The sequence below is a fragment of the Eutrigla gurnardus genome (assembly GCF_963514095.1).
Source record: "Eutrigla gurnardus genome assembly, chromosome: 6".
NCBI lineage: Eukaryota > Metazoa > Chordata > Actinopteri > Perciformes > Triglidae > Eutrigla > Eutrigla gurnardus.
This window is the reverse complement of record NC_139920.1, coordinates 27,860,704-27,876,307: the sequence shown is the minus strand read 5'-3', so window position 1 is coordinate 27,876,307 and position 15,604 is coordinate 27,860,704.

Sequence of the window (15,604 nt, the reverse complement as noted above, 5' to 3'; positions counted from 1 at the left end):
ATGGAACGACCAGACGCTGCTAAGTAGACGTACAGCTGGGTGAGTTCAATTGGGTTTGTCGCCACACGCGAGTTTGAATGAAGTGTGTTTTTTTACGAGATCTGCACTCTATCGATAGACCTTTCCATTTGTTTCTGAAATAGTAAAAACCCAATGTAGCTAAGCATTTCTGTCAACTGTGACCGAGTCACACACCGAAACTAAATACAAGTCAAAACTAGAGATGTTCCGATACCATTTTTCCTCCCGATGCCGATTCCCATACTCCTGCTGTGGGTATCGGCCGATACCGATACCAGTGAGCCTAAAAAAAAAAGAAAAAAGAAAAAGATCACACTACGCCTGCATGACTGTGATATGATTATCATTGTGGTAAGGCCTGGCTGAGGTTAAACCCTTTGTAAAACATGAAAGAAGACAGCAAATGGAAGCCATATATTTTTATTTTTTATCCACTGTTAAGTACTGCCAAACCGCCGACATGATGCTAACATTAGCTCCTTTTAACAGGTGTCAGGTGATCATTTTTCAGAAGATATCATACGAACCGTTGTATGAGAAAACATAGATTTCTGTGCAAAGCCGCTTTATTCAAATCCCGGGTAGGAAAACATTACTTTTAAAGAAGCCATTGATTTAAATCCTATGCATTAAGTGTCAGTTTGGGGGCAGACACAATTTTGCATGGCTGACATTTAGAATGATTGATTCCTCTGGAGACGTGTTTGCCACTCTCCTAAAAATTGGCTGAGCTGGAGAAGATGAGGGGATTTGACAACAGGTGGGAAGCCAGCCATGGTAGCCTTCACTGATAATTAGGGATTTGTTTATGAAAATCTCAAAACGGCACACCCACAAACTCCGTCGCATACCACGACTGCTGCTGTTCCCGTCAACACCGCACATCTCGGCTGAGCCCCAGCTTACACGAGCTCAGCTCCCCTGGGTGCCGAGCGACGGGCGAGAAAGTCCAGCAGCATGTGTGATCTTCTGTGCAGAAGCAGAGCGGAGATGTGAAGCACAAGTTAGCTGGTGGGCTTCATAAAAAAAAAAACTATTTTACTGCCTGGTTTGTTGCCATGGACTGTCTGTTGCTGATAAGAGCCGGTCAAAGCTTTTTCCATTCCCGACAATGTTCCTGAAAGCAGATACACTCCTGCTGTGCTCATACACTGCACAAACGGAGATCCACACACAGATTCTAGCACGGCTGCAGTCACAACAATAACCCGTCAAGATAAGTGTGTAAAAATAGCTGCAATAATGTAAACGCCTGTAGAATACAATGAAACCCCAAAACGAGGCCCTGCAGCAAAGTGAGGCCGTAAATGTTCAGTGAGGTGCAGATTTAACTGCTCGGTGACCGTCGAAGCTGTAGTTTGTGATGTTGAATCGGACGGCAGCGCTGTGTGTTGTAAGATGTTACTGTGACTGTGTGCCCACCCTATACCTTATCACTGTGGCAAGGCAGATGTGTTTTTCAATGGGTCTTTTCAAAGCCATGGCAGAATATGGGCGCAAAGAGGAGGGGGGGAAAAAGGTGCTTATCAGCAGAAGAAATGAATCAATTTGCCAGCATGAATCACCACTCGGTTTCCCGAAACAGCTCCAACGTTTGCAGCAGCAGCTGGCCCTTTGTAGCCTCGGCGTGTGGCGTTTTAAAACATTCCTCAACTCGGAGGGGGCAAGACTTTGAACGCTGGCCATCGATAAATCCTTCAGGATCGTGATCTGGTTGAACAGGACGTCTTTGAGTGTCTATCTGTACTGAAAAACATTTTAAAAAACAAATGTAATGTTGCCGTTTATCTCTATCCCATTCCTATTAACACTGTGGGGATGGGATTACGGTTTGTTGTTGTTGGAGATATCATCACAGCTGATATTTCGGCTGCAGAAAATCATGATTGTGGTGATGAGAAACATGATTGCAATGACGTGAGAATGATGAATCCGACTAAAAGATGACAAATGAGATGAATAAGAAGAAAGATGTGTTTACTCTGACTACACCTGGTGCATTAATGCCTTTTTGAGGGGCGGCTGTAAGGCTTTGTTTTATTAATACGAAAGGTGGGAGTAATGCAAAATGTTCCCAATTAAAATGAAGATGAATTGCAGGAGCGAGTCCCCCTGTTGTGGCTCTGCTTTTTGTACGCGTCTCTAAATCTCTGCTGTACAGACAGGTCATTAAGCAGTAACGGCTGCCCTAGTCCCGCGGCAGCGTCGCAGCCTGAACACATCCCAGCGCTGTCTGAGAGCACCGTGTACTTTATCCCAGCGCCATAAAGCGGTGCAGGGCGGGGGAGGCTCAGGGAGTTTGATGTAGCGGATGCAGTCACATGCATTATTCAAGTTGTAGACTTTTAAATGATATGCTGCATCGTGTTCAGAAATGTAATCTTCATTTTGAAAGAGAAGAATTTTCTTAACTTACAGAGGAGTAAAAAAGATATTCAATTTAAAATGAAGGTGAAGAACATAAAATCCCCACTGATTTCTAAGGTTGGCAAATGACCTGGAAAGACCGATGTAATATGGTGTGAATTACAGGGAAGTAAAAACACTGTTCCAACTGGTACACTTCTTTTAATTCTTAATTATTTCCAATGAATGAAATTTAATTATATTTCAAGGAAATTGTCACTGAGGAAGCAAGAGATCGGAGCCCTGACAGTCAATCTTCTTAAGCTTTAAAGTCCCAGTCGGCAACATGTTTTTGATCATATTCCCTGAAGCCGACACTACGCTCCGATAGAACAACATAAATCATCTGGTTTTAGAAAAAAAAGCGTGCCTCTACGTAGGGCTGGGCGATATGGCCTCTAAATGATATCGCAATATTTTTTTGCTATATCGCGATACACGATATATATCTCGATATTTTTGACATTTCCTCTAAAGCACTTAAAAATGCTTAATTTAACCCTTTGATGCATAGTCACGCCAGTATGATGATTCTAGTAGTCCCTGCAACATATGTCTGCATTAAACCATTCTTATTTATACTGTATTCATTAGTGGTTTCTATTAGAACAATTTTAAACTTGTGTGCAAAAGGGGTAAATCACAACGAAGTTAAATTTAACAAAACAGTTTTTATTCAAGGCAATTGCAAAATGCACATAAGCTTTTAGCAGCTGGTAAATGAAAATAAATAATGCCACATGATGTAGGCCTACATACTGTAGCCTATTTCTATAGAGTTCAAGCTCAATGACCCGTAACAAAAACAGAGCTCAATGGAAAAAGTGCAGAAACCCCATTACATTTCAAAACATAAATTAAAGTGCACTCTTTGTGCATGTCACTAGATATTTTAAAATAAATTAAATTAAAGTGCAATCTTTGCGCATGTCACTAGACATTTTAAATTAAAGTGCACTTTTCAAATCAACATAAGTTAAAATGCACTTTTTGTGCATGATGTCAAACAACTAAAAATAGCTGCATTTTGTGCATGATTTTGTCCTGTGTGTTTGTGACAACCAGTCAGTACCAACAGGTTATCTAGAGGTTTTGTGCCAAAAACACAAGCCTATCAACGGCGTTCCTTGCGGTAACCAAACCACCGGCTCGAGAGCCCAGAGAGCCACGTCATTACGTCACTGTATACGTCTGAGGTTTCCCCGCAGCGCTAATTTCAGGCATAGCAGACATGTCTCTTCAGAAAAAGTGTTTATTTGGGCAAATAATACAATAACAATAAAATACACAAAATACTAAAATCACAACATTTTTTAAAGTGTAGAACAGTGTGTGATCAATAGATCGGAGTGTTTGATGTTTAGTCATCTGCAGGTTGGACCTCTGTTCAATATCGCCGATGTCCGACAGCTCTACAAACACAAACCAGAGAACAGCGCTTTAATAACAAACGTGTCCACGACGCTGTGAACACAGATGTTATGTTACGTTGGTAGTTGGTAACGTTTAGTGAGCCAACGGCAGTCAGAAAGTGGCATGCTAACGTTGTTGTTAGCAATATCCCGCTAGCTGGCTAGCTAGCCGGTCAGCTTACATTACCGAGGAAGCAAAGCCACTAGTTGCTGCTGTTACGAACGTAATCACTAGCTTGGTAAACTAAACAGAAATGTGTCGTTGGTTTGCAACGAGGTGAAACATTTTAAAAATGAAACTTACCGGGAACAGTAACGTTAGTAAAACTCCGCAGCGGCGTATTTTCCCCCGTTGCCTTGAGCGTTAACCCCGCCTCCAGCCCCTAACGTAAGCCGGGGCCGGTGTGTGTGGGCGCGTGTATGTTACCTAAGTTGAGCTAGTGTGTGTGTGACTTTTTTTCTGTTTTCTGTGAGCGGGACAGAGGAAAGCGCTGCGCTAAAGCAAGTCACACTCGGCCGCGAGTTACTGACGTAACAACATACACTCGATGTTCACGATATAGTCATTTACTACATCTCATGTAGAACAAGCCGCGATACATCGAGTATACTCGATATATCGCCCACCCCTACCTCTACGTGCACATAGAGGCTGTTGTTTGTTTTGCAAAAATCGACAGCGCCCGGATCATCCTGTCCAATCAGCACGCAGGGCTGTGTTCGTGCACACACAGAGCCCCTCCCCCCTCGGGTCGTACCACTATCACAGGGGGGAGGCGGAGGGAAGTAGCAACAAGCTTCCAATTGCTGGTTAAAAACCCAAACGAGGAGGTCCAAAACAACCAAGGAAAAGAAAACACCGGTGGAAAAGAAGGGAAAAAAGAAAGATGGCGACGGTGCCCGTGATAAAACCAGAGTCAACATCGGACCCGCGTTTCAAAGGTGGCGTGATCTAAGGGAGTTCAGAGGGCACGAAGTCGAGGGGGAGGAGCTCGGTGGTCGTGGGGGAGGAGCTTGGTGGTTGTGGGGGAGGAGCCTGAGAGTTGTAAACATTCAGAATCTGACAGAGTGCCCTCCATCCACCGGACTTGCCGACTTGGACTTTAAGTCCAGATCTGGGGACAACGCTTTGCCTCATTTGAACACCATAAATCTGACGTGACAATTGGATGTTGACCGTCGTCACTCAGCCACCGATTGTTCCTAACGGCAGTTGTATTTTCGTATAACAGACAACCAAGTTGTGTTCAGCTGCTGTAATTGTCTTTGTGCATCACAAGAGGCTCTTGTGTCTTTTCTTCCTCTGTCTTTGTCACTCTGCGTGGTTCCACTCTAATCACCTCATCTAATGGAGCACGAAGCTTAAGGAACTGCCGATCATCTGCTCTTATCTCCCTTGGGGCTCAATGTTACAGTACAACACACACACACACACACATGCACACACACACACACACACACACATCTATTAACATAAATGTGTCTTCAGTGTCCCTCACACCCCTCTTCGCCCACGCAACAGCAAAGTTTCCAAAAAGTTATTTCCTCCAGACATTCATAGAGCTATGTGCTGTTTACTCCATTATCGTCCCTGACCGCTGACACCAAATCAAATGAAAAGTACAAACACATAAATTTGTAGCTGGGGGGGAGGGAGACGCCGCCGAGATATGAGATCCACATCAGGTCAGCAGGTTGGCTCTTCTAAATGGAGAGGATTTACTCTTCCCCCGAGGGGATACACTGTCGTGTCTGGCTTGGTTTACAGCGGCAGTTCAGTCCATAAAATATGTTTGAAAGCTCCTGGTTGCAGTAATCAGCAGGGAGTAGCCAGTTTTCTGTCTGGAGTGATGGAAGGGGATGGATGCACAAATAAGAGAGTTTTATTTTCCAATGAAGTTCACAGAAACTTCACAGAATTAGAAGTTGTTGTGTTTAAATGCCCTGCAATTTCTAGATGATATAAAAACAAAAAAGGCTTCATAACTCAAAGCTGTTGTTGCACCTAAAAGAAAATAGATAAACAGTAAAGACCTGTTGAAAAGCACAGCAACAACAACATCCACAAACATGACTAAGTGCATGGAAAATCACTTTAAACAGATTCTGATTCGCGTGTAGAAGCTGTAAGCAACAGACGATTAAATACTCAACTAATAGATTTCAGCTTTTGAAGGGAACTTGGATTACAAACTTCAAGCAGTGCCAATAAATTACTGTCAGGAGAGAAACCGAGAATGCATGCTTTGGACCAGGATCAGCATTGACGTCGAGTCTCAGATATTTGACGAAACGAAGCAATATCACAAGTGACGTTGGGGTAAACAGTTAGGGAGAGGAAATATGGCAGTGGGAGCGCTGCACAGGCTCATGAAACGCGGTAGAAGTAATTACGGCACTCAGCAGTACATGTTGAAAGGGCAGATCGCCTGCTCTCCGAGAGAACTCTTCAACAGCGGCTTTGCCTGTCTGTCCTGCACAATTACAGGCTGAGCAGAACGCCTGACACTCCTTCAGTGAACCACTTTCATGCACATAACTGCCTCTGGCTCCTCAGACACATGCTGTACCTTGGTGTTCACGTTTCATTTACATAAAAAGAGCCGCTAATAGATTTCATGGGAAAGAGGAGTCTTCGGCAGCTAGTAATGCACTTGACTAAGGCTGCAACTAACAACTATTTTTCCTATTGCCGCCGTTTTATTCGAAAAACAAAACATATCTCGTCTTTTTGTATAATGTTTTTTTATTTATTTGCTTGTTCTAGTGTTTTTTTTCCCCAATGCTTTTTATATTTTATGTAAAGCACTTTGAATTGTCTTGTTGTTGAAAGACAAATACAATTGCCTTGCCTTAAATTAAATGAATCAACACTAGGGATGTAGCCATGCTCTACAAATAAAAGGGAAATTAACTAATATATATTCCATCAGGTATTGCTCAGGTTTTTGTTGTGAAGAAATAAAGGACACTGTAGACCATCTCTGACTATTGGCATGGAATATATATATATATTTATTTATTTATACTCGCCAACCTAATCCCAGAATATGAGCATAAGCTAAATCTGTCTCTGGCTGATTTGTGTCTGTGTTGATGGACTCTGTTGTTTAACGGCCATTTATTTAAATTATTTTCTACATTTGTGGGGCTTTTTGTTCACTGTGAGGCACGTGAGAAAAGCTACATTTTCTTCACAAATTCAAGGTAAGACAGAGTGAGTAACTGATATACAAATGGTTAATTTGGGGGTGAAATGTTTTCCTTTAAGTCAGTGTCATTAGGCTTTTAGCTTTTTTTTCTTCTTCCCAGCAGTTGATTGGCCTTAAATCCTTATTCCTTTTATGTAGTAGACAGCTTATGAATTAGTCAGTACGTTGAGTTACTGTGTGTTATATCACAAGCCAATTCCAGTGTGCGACGGCTTATTTAGCCTGGAAGCTGCAGGGACTTTGCAGGAGTTCTTTCCTTCCAGAGGCGAGTAGCAACAATTACAGAGACAGGTGGTGTGTCTTATTCCACGAGCTGTTCAACCACCTTGGAGCCAGAAAAACAGTGCCGCAAACTTTAGATCCCCAGGTAACAGTTTTCCTGAGCATCACATTATTGCACTGTGCCAATGCACGACCATGCAGAAGAAATTAAAGATGTTCAAGTCACCAAAATATATGCAGGTTTTAATGTTTAATAAGAATCAGTCAACCAGTGTTATACACGCAACTCAAAGCTGGAGTTTAGCTCTTTTCCACATTCCATTCTGTTTTATCGTAAATTCAACTTTGTTTTTGTACAACATTATAAAAAAAAGTAATTGTTAATTTCAGTAAGGATGCAAGTATTACTCCAGAGATAAAATACAACATCTAACCTTAATAATCCTGAGAGATAAATCAGACAAATACAGCGTGAAGATCAGTTTGTTCTAATAACTTACAAAGCAAATTGCTTCTTCAAACCAGAATGAATGAGTCATACATTTTCTCCTCGGATCTCTGTATTCACTGTAGTACAAGAAAGCAAAAAGGACATCATCATCATCATCTTCATCATTGTCACCTGGTCTTTCAGGCCCAGAGGGCGGGCTCATAATCTCAGCTGCACGTCAGCCTTGAGGATAATACGTTGCACCCACACACGGCCTTTGTTCTTGTCCTTTGTCTGGGTCCACAGCCGCGGGAGGAAGTGAGCAAGGCGTTATGACATAATGGAGCTCTGGTCTGGTGCAACTTCACCAGTGAGAGGGTACAGCGCGTTAAATGATGCATCATTAGTGCGATTATATAGCATAATGGCAGTGTAATTGTGCTCATGCATTTCGTGTCAATCATTTCTTTTTCTGGAACACTCTGTCTCCGACTGTCCTTCCTGCTCCGCCGTTTTTCCTCTCGGCCTTTTTGCACCTGGTTATCTCCCTCTGAGGTTTATTCTTGCATCTCTCTGTCCGTCCTCATCTTGACCTCCTCCACTTTCTCAGTCTTTATGCTTTCATGAATGAGAAAGAGACACGCGAGAGGCAGATCTACGAACAACAAACATGTTTCTCGGTAGAGGAGAATCAGGCGAACCATTGTGCTCGACAGAATCTGTACTATGCAGGGAAAGGGTTACTGGGCGGCTGGAATATGTGCATAATTACAATCACAAAGCTTCATTCATACCGGCCACCTACGGTGTGATGCACACACACTCAGGATGAGTCAAGGGCTCGTCAGTGGAGAGAAGAGCAGCTCTGACATTGCCTTCACTTTTTCCAACCACAACAAAACCATCATAGAAGTGAAAACATTACCGCCATGAACAGTAGATGGGCTAACCCAATTGGCTGATGGAGTTAAACACTCATTCTACCCTCAAACCAAATTCCATTCTCAAATTTAACACTTATGCTCGCACTAAATGTGAAGCAAATGTCTCGTGCAGGGTTATTGCATACAAAGTCAATGCAAAGACGCAAATACAAGTCAATGATGTAACACTAATGAGGCAAATAATGCAAATTATTTATTTGCGCGAGCACTGTGTGAAACATTAGAGCAGAGGTAGCAGTTACAAAATGTAATTTCTTGGAAAAAGGAAGATGTAATAATTTCCAAAATTCAAACCAGTTATTTTATGAAATATTCAGCTTCAATTTGAAATAAAAAACATCACTGCGAGCAAAAAAAACTGCCATCCTGCTGGCCTCATTTAATCCGATGAATCTGAAAACTTGAAATTTCAACACTGAAGACATCATGAAGTAAGAATGAAGTAAACTTCATGAGAACAATTAGTGGAGTGTGCCTTTAAGGTCTCCAATAAACACAACTTGCATGTCAGAGCTCCCAAAGGAAACCCATGCAGAGGCGGAGAGACCAAAGGAGACCAGCAGTTTCTTCATCCTGACCCCGAGCCTCCTCTCTGTCGGCGCTGGTCCAAACAACAAAGAAGCCACAGGCCAAGAGAGAGATCACCACAATCAAAGGAATATTACACTAATAAGAAGACGGTAAAGTCGTAATCCAGACTAAAAGCAGCACACTTTAAATGCCATATGGAGAAAACAGCTGGCAAACAAATCACAGACTGTATGAATGTGTAAATTAATTGACTTATAATATCACTGCTGCATCTAGAGCATGAAAGATCTGCCTATAATGAGCAAAATGTGTGTATTATATTAAATTAATGTGTTAGTTATGTATTCCTATGGTGTCTATGACAATATTTAAGCCTCATTCTTTCTGCATTACTTCGCTACCAGTACTTTTATGTACACTGTGGGTGATTATAAGAAAGTAAACCTTCTTCCCCTTTGAATGTCCTTCTATTCTACAAGATAACCAAAAGATATCTGGGATGTTGAACCAGTAATACAGTCTTTACATCATTGACCACAGTGGGAAAAACTCTTTATGGTTGTTTCTGATTTAATGTCCTCCCTTTCATAATGCCCCAAAATAAATTAAAGCATTAAGAGAAGTCAACAGGTTTGTTTGTTGTGCCCTCCAGTCACAATTCAAGTCTCAGAGGTCTCACGGGAACACAGATAGGAAACAATAAACCATCCTAGTTGTTTTTCCCTCTAACACATAGAGCCTCATCTGCATCGGTTTCTGTCCTTTTGTATCTCTGAGACAATCTTGAAAACACAACACAGATGTTCGCAGTATTTTGGGCAGACGTGCCAGCCTCCCACAGAGCAGCGAGAGTAATTAACTGGATTTTCTGTCGTTGCAGTTTTCTGTAAGTATAGACCAGCTTTTACTTTGTCGACTCAATCACGGTGGTTAATTACCCACTTCTTCGGTTTACTTCCAAAAAGTCTGTCACTGCTTGAAAAAATGTCAAATATAATTCCCTGTAGTACAGTACACAGTATTTTGCTGAAAAACAGCTATTCACTTGAAATTACTTTCAAGAAGTGGGTAGACAATACCTCATTTCAAACACATTACATACATTACGTGAGCTCTGGCTTATTGAGCGTCTCAGACACGTGTAAGAACAATTACAAATACAGCAACCAGCATCCAATTAAGCCTGGGGGATTAATCAAAATTGATTTTCAATAACGATTTCGGCTGTCAATGATTATGAAAATGAGATAATTGAGACTATTTTCTTGAGGATGCTCTCGTTTCGTTTGTTTTATAAATCCAGCGCACCGCTTTAGGGCAGGTCGGTGGCAGATTGACCTGCGAACCAAAAGGTTTTTAAATATCGTGCACCTAAGATAATAACTCTTTTGGGATTTTGGGAGAAATCGGAATATTATTATATTGGATATGTAGAAATATGTTCAAAGTTGGCTGTATTGACGGATCACCCTCAAGTCTAACGTGTACATCAAGGAAAACCAGTAAATGAAAAGAAGAAATTATCATTCCTGCTGCACGGGGGAACTGAAGACATTTGATTCACAGATTCAAAGGCTTCAGAGGCTCTCTGATACATAATAATTACAGAAATAGATTACTATAATTATGTCTAGGGAAGGTCCCTTGCAACTGAGCCCCACTAAAGTGTGTGTATATGTGGCTGAATTAAAGGGTTATGATAGAGGTGCTGTAACCTGCATGCATCAGTGTAAGTGCAGAGCTGGGTGGCCTATTTACATATCGTACACTAATGGCTGTTTGATTAGACAAGGTGGATGAGTCTGACCCACCGTTTTTGTATGAGCGCTTTAATAAGGGAGCTGCCATACTGTGGAGAGGCTGTAACACATGAATACACGCAGGCTTACAGATATTTACATTATGTTAGGTGATTATTTGCTTTATTGCAGAGAGTTGGTGTATGTATATGTATGTACAGCCAGCAGCCGGTTTGCTTGGCATGATTCACCCTTTTCATCCTTTTCCACATGTTTTTGTGTAAAGATTCAAATAACAAGTTATAACATAAATGAATGAATGAGCTTTAGAGTTGCTGGTAGGGATTGTTTACCTTGTAGAAAGAGCCACTTCTTCCTGTTTCCTGTCTCAGATAAGATAAGCTAAGCTTAGCACTGCTGGACAAGTGCTATCAATCTTCTCATCTAATTGTCTGAAAGAACGTGAAAAAGCCAAAGCGCTTCCTTTAAGCAATGCAAACCGATAAAAAAAGAAACCTCTTTTACTTCATTTAGAGTCAGAGAAGAAAACACACCGCCTCTATACTTGATGGACATGCCAATTCCAGCTAAGCCATTAAGATGATAAAGATGGACACAACTAGAGAAAATAGAGTGAAAAGGGAACATCGTGAGATTTCAGAGGGGGGTTTGGGGGAGTTATTTAAATGCACTCTCGCCCTTTCAAAGCAAGACATGATGGAGCACTTACCCGTGCCAAACAACACTCTAATAACATTTTCCAGGCGGCCCTGGATGTACCCATCGCCGTGTTCTATATTTGGATATCTATGGGTGTTCGGCTTACTTGTGAATAAGGTGTAACATACATTTACCAACAATATGTACTGAAATCTAACTGCACTTTAAGGCACACGTATTTCATTGCTCATCTCATTATCACGCTCCTAAAACAACTCATAACTGTCTCTATATTCTCACAACCATCCAATGCCTCCCCTGGGCTCCAGGCCCAAACCAACAATGGCACATTTTAATTAAGGACCGAGGCCAACCCGAGACCTCGGATGATGAATCGTGACACTATGAAGCCTCTTTATTTTACAAATGTGGAATAATGAGCTCCGGGTCGTGTTTGCTGCCACTGAATATTTAGCGTTTAGGGGGGTACAGCTGTCATGTCACCTGCAGCTCTGAATCTGCAGCACAGACAGAAGTCCCAGACTAAAGCACTGAAATGCCAGGTATATGGGGGGGAAGAGACACGTCAGGGTGAAATTAAGTCACTAAAAATCAATGAGCTACCACAGAGGTAGCTTTCTGTCTCAGAGAGTATATTACCTGGCAGCAGAGCATCAGATAGGGTCCTGTTTCCTGTCCTGCTCCCTTCTGGTGTTATAACAAACCTCTTGAGCCAATTAAAGCTGCTATCAGGGCTGCGATCGGATCACTGAGCGTTAATGTAACAAGAAAAATAACTTGCCAATATCAATTTTATTTATATTTTTATCAATGTGTTACTGTAGCAGATTTATTTGACTCGTGATGTATCATTAAATTATATAATTTGTTATGTTTCATTGAATCTGCAACTATAGGATCTAGAGATCGGCAATACTGACAAAATAAATCACAATATTGTTTGAATACATAAATAAATATTGCAATGATTTCATGTGTACAGCAACATTAATCAGGGGAATCATTATCGCTGAGTATTCATTATTCATTGTGAGAGCAATGATTTGACAAACACCTTTTTACATTTCTCAGTTAAATGCTAAAAAAAAAACATCTAAATAAAATATGTGGCATGTTAAATTTATTCCATCTAAACTATTTTAGAAATGCTGTTATGGTTCAATTTTAATTGTATATCCAACATTGAACAGTTACTATTCTGTCATTTTTTTTTTAAATAATTCCATTTATATTCCGTTCCTGGTGTAATCCTTACGGTGTGCTGCTCCAAACCAGAGCGACTGGGCTTTTAGAGATAACGAGGTTTCCCTTCTTCTCTCCTTCATCATCAGAGGTGTAATTAGACAGGTAATGGAGAGCAAAGCAGCTCCGGGCCCATCATTCTTAATCAAAAGAGTAGCAACAATGCAAATGCTGACCCTTTGTTGACTCAGACGTCTAAAAGACTGATATCATTCAACTTTTAAAGCAGGGCAGAGACACCAGAGCCCGTCGGAGCCGGTGATTCCGGATAATGATGCACACTTCTTAATTCACAGGAGGAGGAGGAATGTTATGAGTCGCCGTGGATGAATAAAAACGGGTAATAAAATTGGGAATGAGGAGTGATGAGGCTCTCGGCCTCCCCCACTCCACCTCCCGCCAACCTTCAAAGCCTGTCCACCCACTCCTCTTCCCTCTCACGAAATGGCACCGACTGTCTGCCTCTCTCCATCTAGTCCAGTGTCTCTCTGTCTTGCTCTTTCATTTTCCCTCAAACCATCTCTCCTTCTGACCTCATCTCGCTTTACCTCTCTGCCCCTCCCCCCACCTGTGTCTGTTAGTCTCACTCTTTCACCCTCTTATCAGTCAGGCAGTGAAGCGTGGGGAAGCTGTCTGCGGTGAAACCAACTGCAGGGGAGCACAGGCCAATGAATTGCAGGGAATCGAGACTTAAGGGACTATAGAGTCACTGCATTAAGGGCTTTAGACGATAATAAAAGAGAATATTTTGACTTGAGGATGTTACAAGCTGAACATGAGACGAAAGTGCTACAAGAGAAACGGTACGATGTTCAAGTTCAACGGTGGAGACAAATAAGCCAGTGTGAATTCAAAAATAAAGTCAATAGCAGGAAATCAAGCTATTTTAATTGTGATACGCAATATTGTATAACAGCTGGACCTTATTTGCCCCAATAAAAGGAATATGTTGGTGGATGGATATGGTCCAGAGTCAGAGCACTTTGCATGATTAAACAACAACGTGTGCACGAGAAGGAAGCCATTTAAAAGACATTAATTAAATCTTTACAAACAGTGCAAATGAACAGTCAACACAGCTCATTAAGTGGCAATTTGGAGGACACATTAAATACACACAGCTAGGAGACACCACTAACATGGTTTAAAATACATCTAATAAAAAAGGTTCGATAAAAAACGCTACGGTTCTATTCCCTAAATCAAATACACCGTTTACGGCATTTTTTTTTAACTTTAATTCACCCGAGATTTGTGTTCATGGCAAAGTGCTTTTGTTGATTTCCTGTTGATAAGTACTGTATATGCAACTGTGATCAATTATGTTTCAAAAGTAGAGTCGGTAACATTTTTTCAAGCTTTGGTCCAACTTTATAAAACTTTCCCACAGCAAGCCTATAGCCACGTTTTCTATAGCAAGTATAAATGCATATCTAGGGATGCACCTTGCATCATGCATTTCTTTCAGCCGATACGATAACCAATAATTACATGCATCTCATGGCTGATAACATTACCAAAATCACATTTGCATATTAATGCACATTTGTATGATTTCTGAATGTGAAGGATTTAGAATTATAACAACTACAATGTTTTCTTAATTTTGATTCATCAACTACATGATTTGACGGGAAAAATACTCTATACTAAATTGTATAAAAGAATTTGGAAAATTTAAACGGAAAACATGGAATTTAATTAAATTAAAATGGATTTCATAGGACCCTAATTACATAATACTGTATGTAAAGTGGGATAACAAATATGTAAGCAGATATGCTTAGTTGGAGATGGCTTTTGGTGTTTTGCAGTCGAGGTCGAGCTCTACTGGAATAAATAGTGAGGATCTCTGGCCTACAGGAACAGTTTTTGCCATACTAAAAGTAACCAGCAGACAAATACCTCCAAAATAACTCTAATTAAATCCACTGTTGTTTTATTAGAGGGAGCGTCTCAGTGGAACCAGCTGCTAAGTTTTAGTGTACTTTATCTGTGGTATATAGGTTGTTTTTTTAACAATCAAACTACTTTTACTGCCTGATCCCACTGTTCATCTCACCGTGCCCAATTAACCTCGACCCCCGCTGACGTACCAACTATCAACAGAAGCCTCATTTCTGCAGCAGACCCACTTGTTGGGCATGTGCAGGTAATTTTCTCAGCTTGATGTGTTTTTCTGTGGGTCAGCTCTGCTGCTTGATGTCCTCTCTGTGGGTAACTTCTACTAAAACCATATCAACGCTGCATGTAAGTGCCTGAGCGTTTCTGACTGCAAGCACATGATCAACTTGATTTATCAGCTTGAAGTTATGAATTATATACAATATACCATTTTCCATTATCTGACAATATTTTATCAGATCAATATATATTGTACATCCCTACTGTAGTCCAATATACAGTTACAATTAAAAGTATATGGTTGTCTAAACAAGACTATGCTCGACCTTCAGGACAACAGTATTATAAGCCAGAAAAATGTTAATAAAAGCAGTATGACATGAGTCATAAAGTTCTCTAATAACAAGTAGAGGAATACTGTGTTAAATTATTTAATGTAATTATAGGTGCCGAGCCAGTGGAGGGAGTCATCATCAGTGTTGGGAACGTTACTTTAAAAAAGTAATTAGTTATAGTTACTCACTACTTGTTCCAAAAAGTAACTGAGTTAGTAACTGAATTACTTTATAATAAAAGTAACTAGTTACCAGGGAAAGTAACTATTTGCGTTACTGTAAAAAAAAAAGTTGCTTTATGTCAA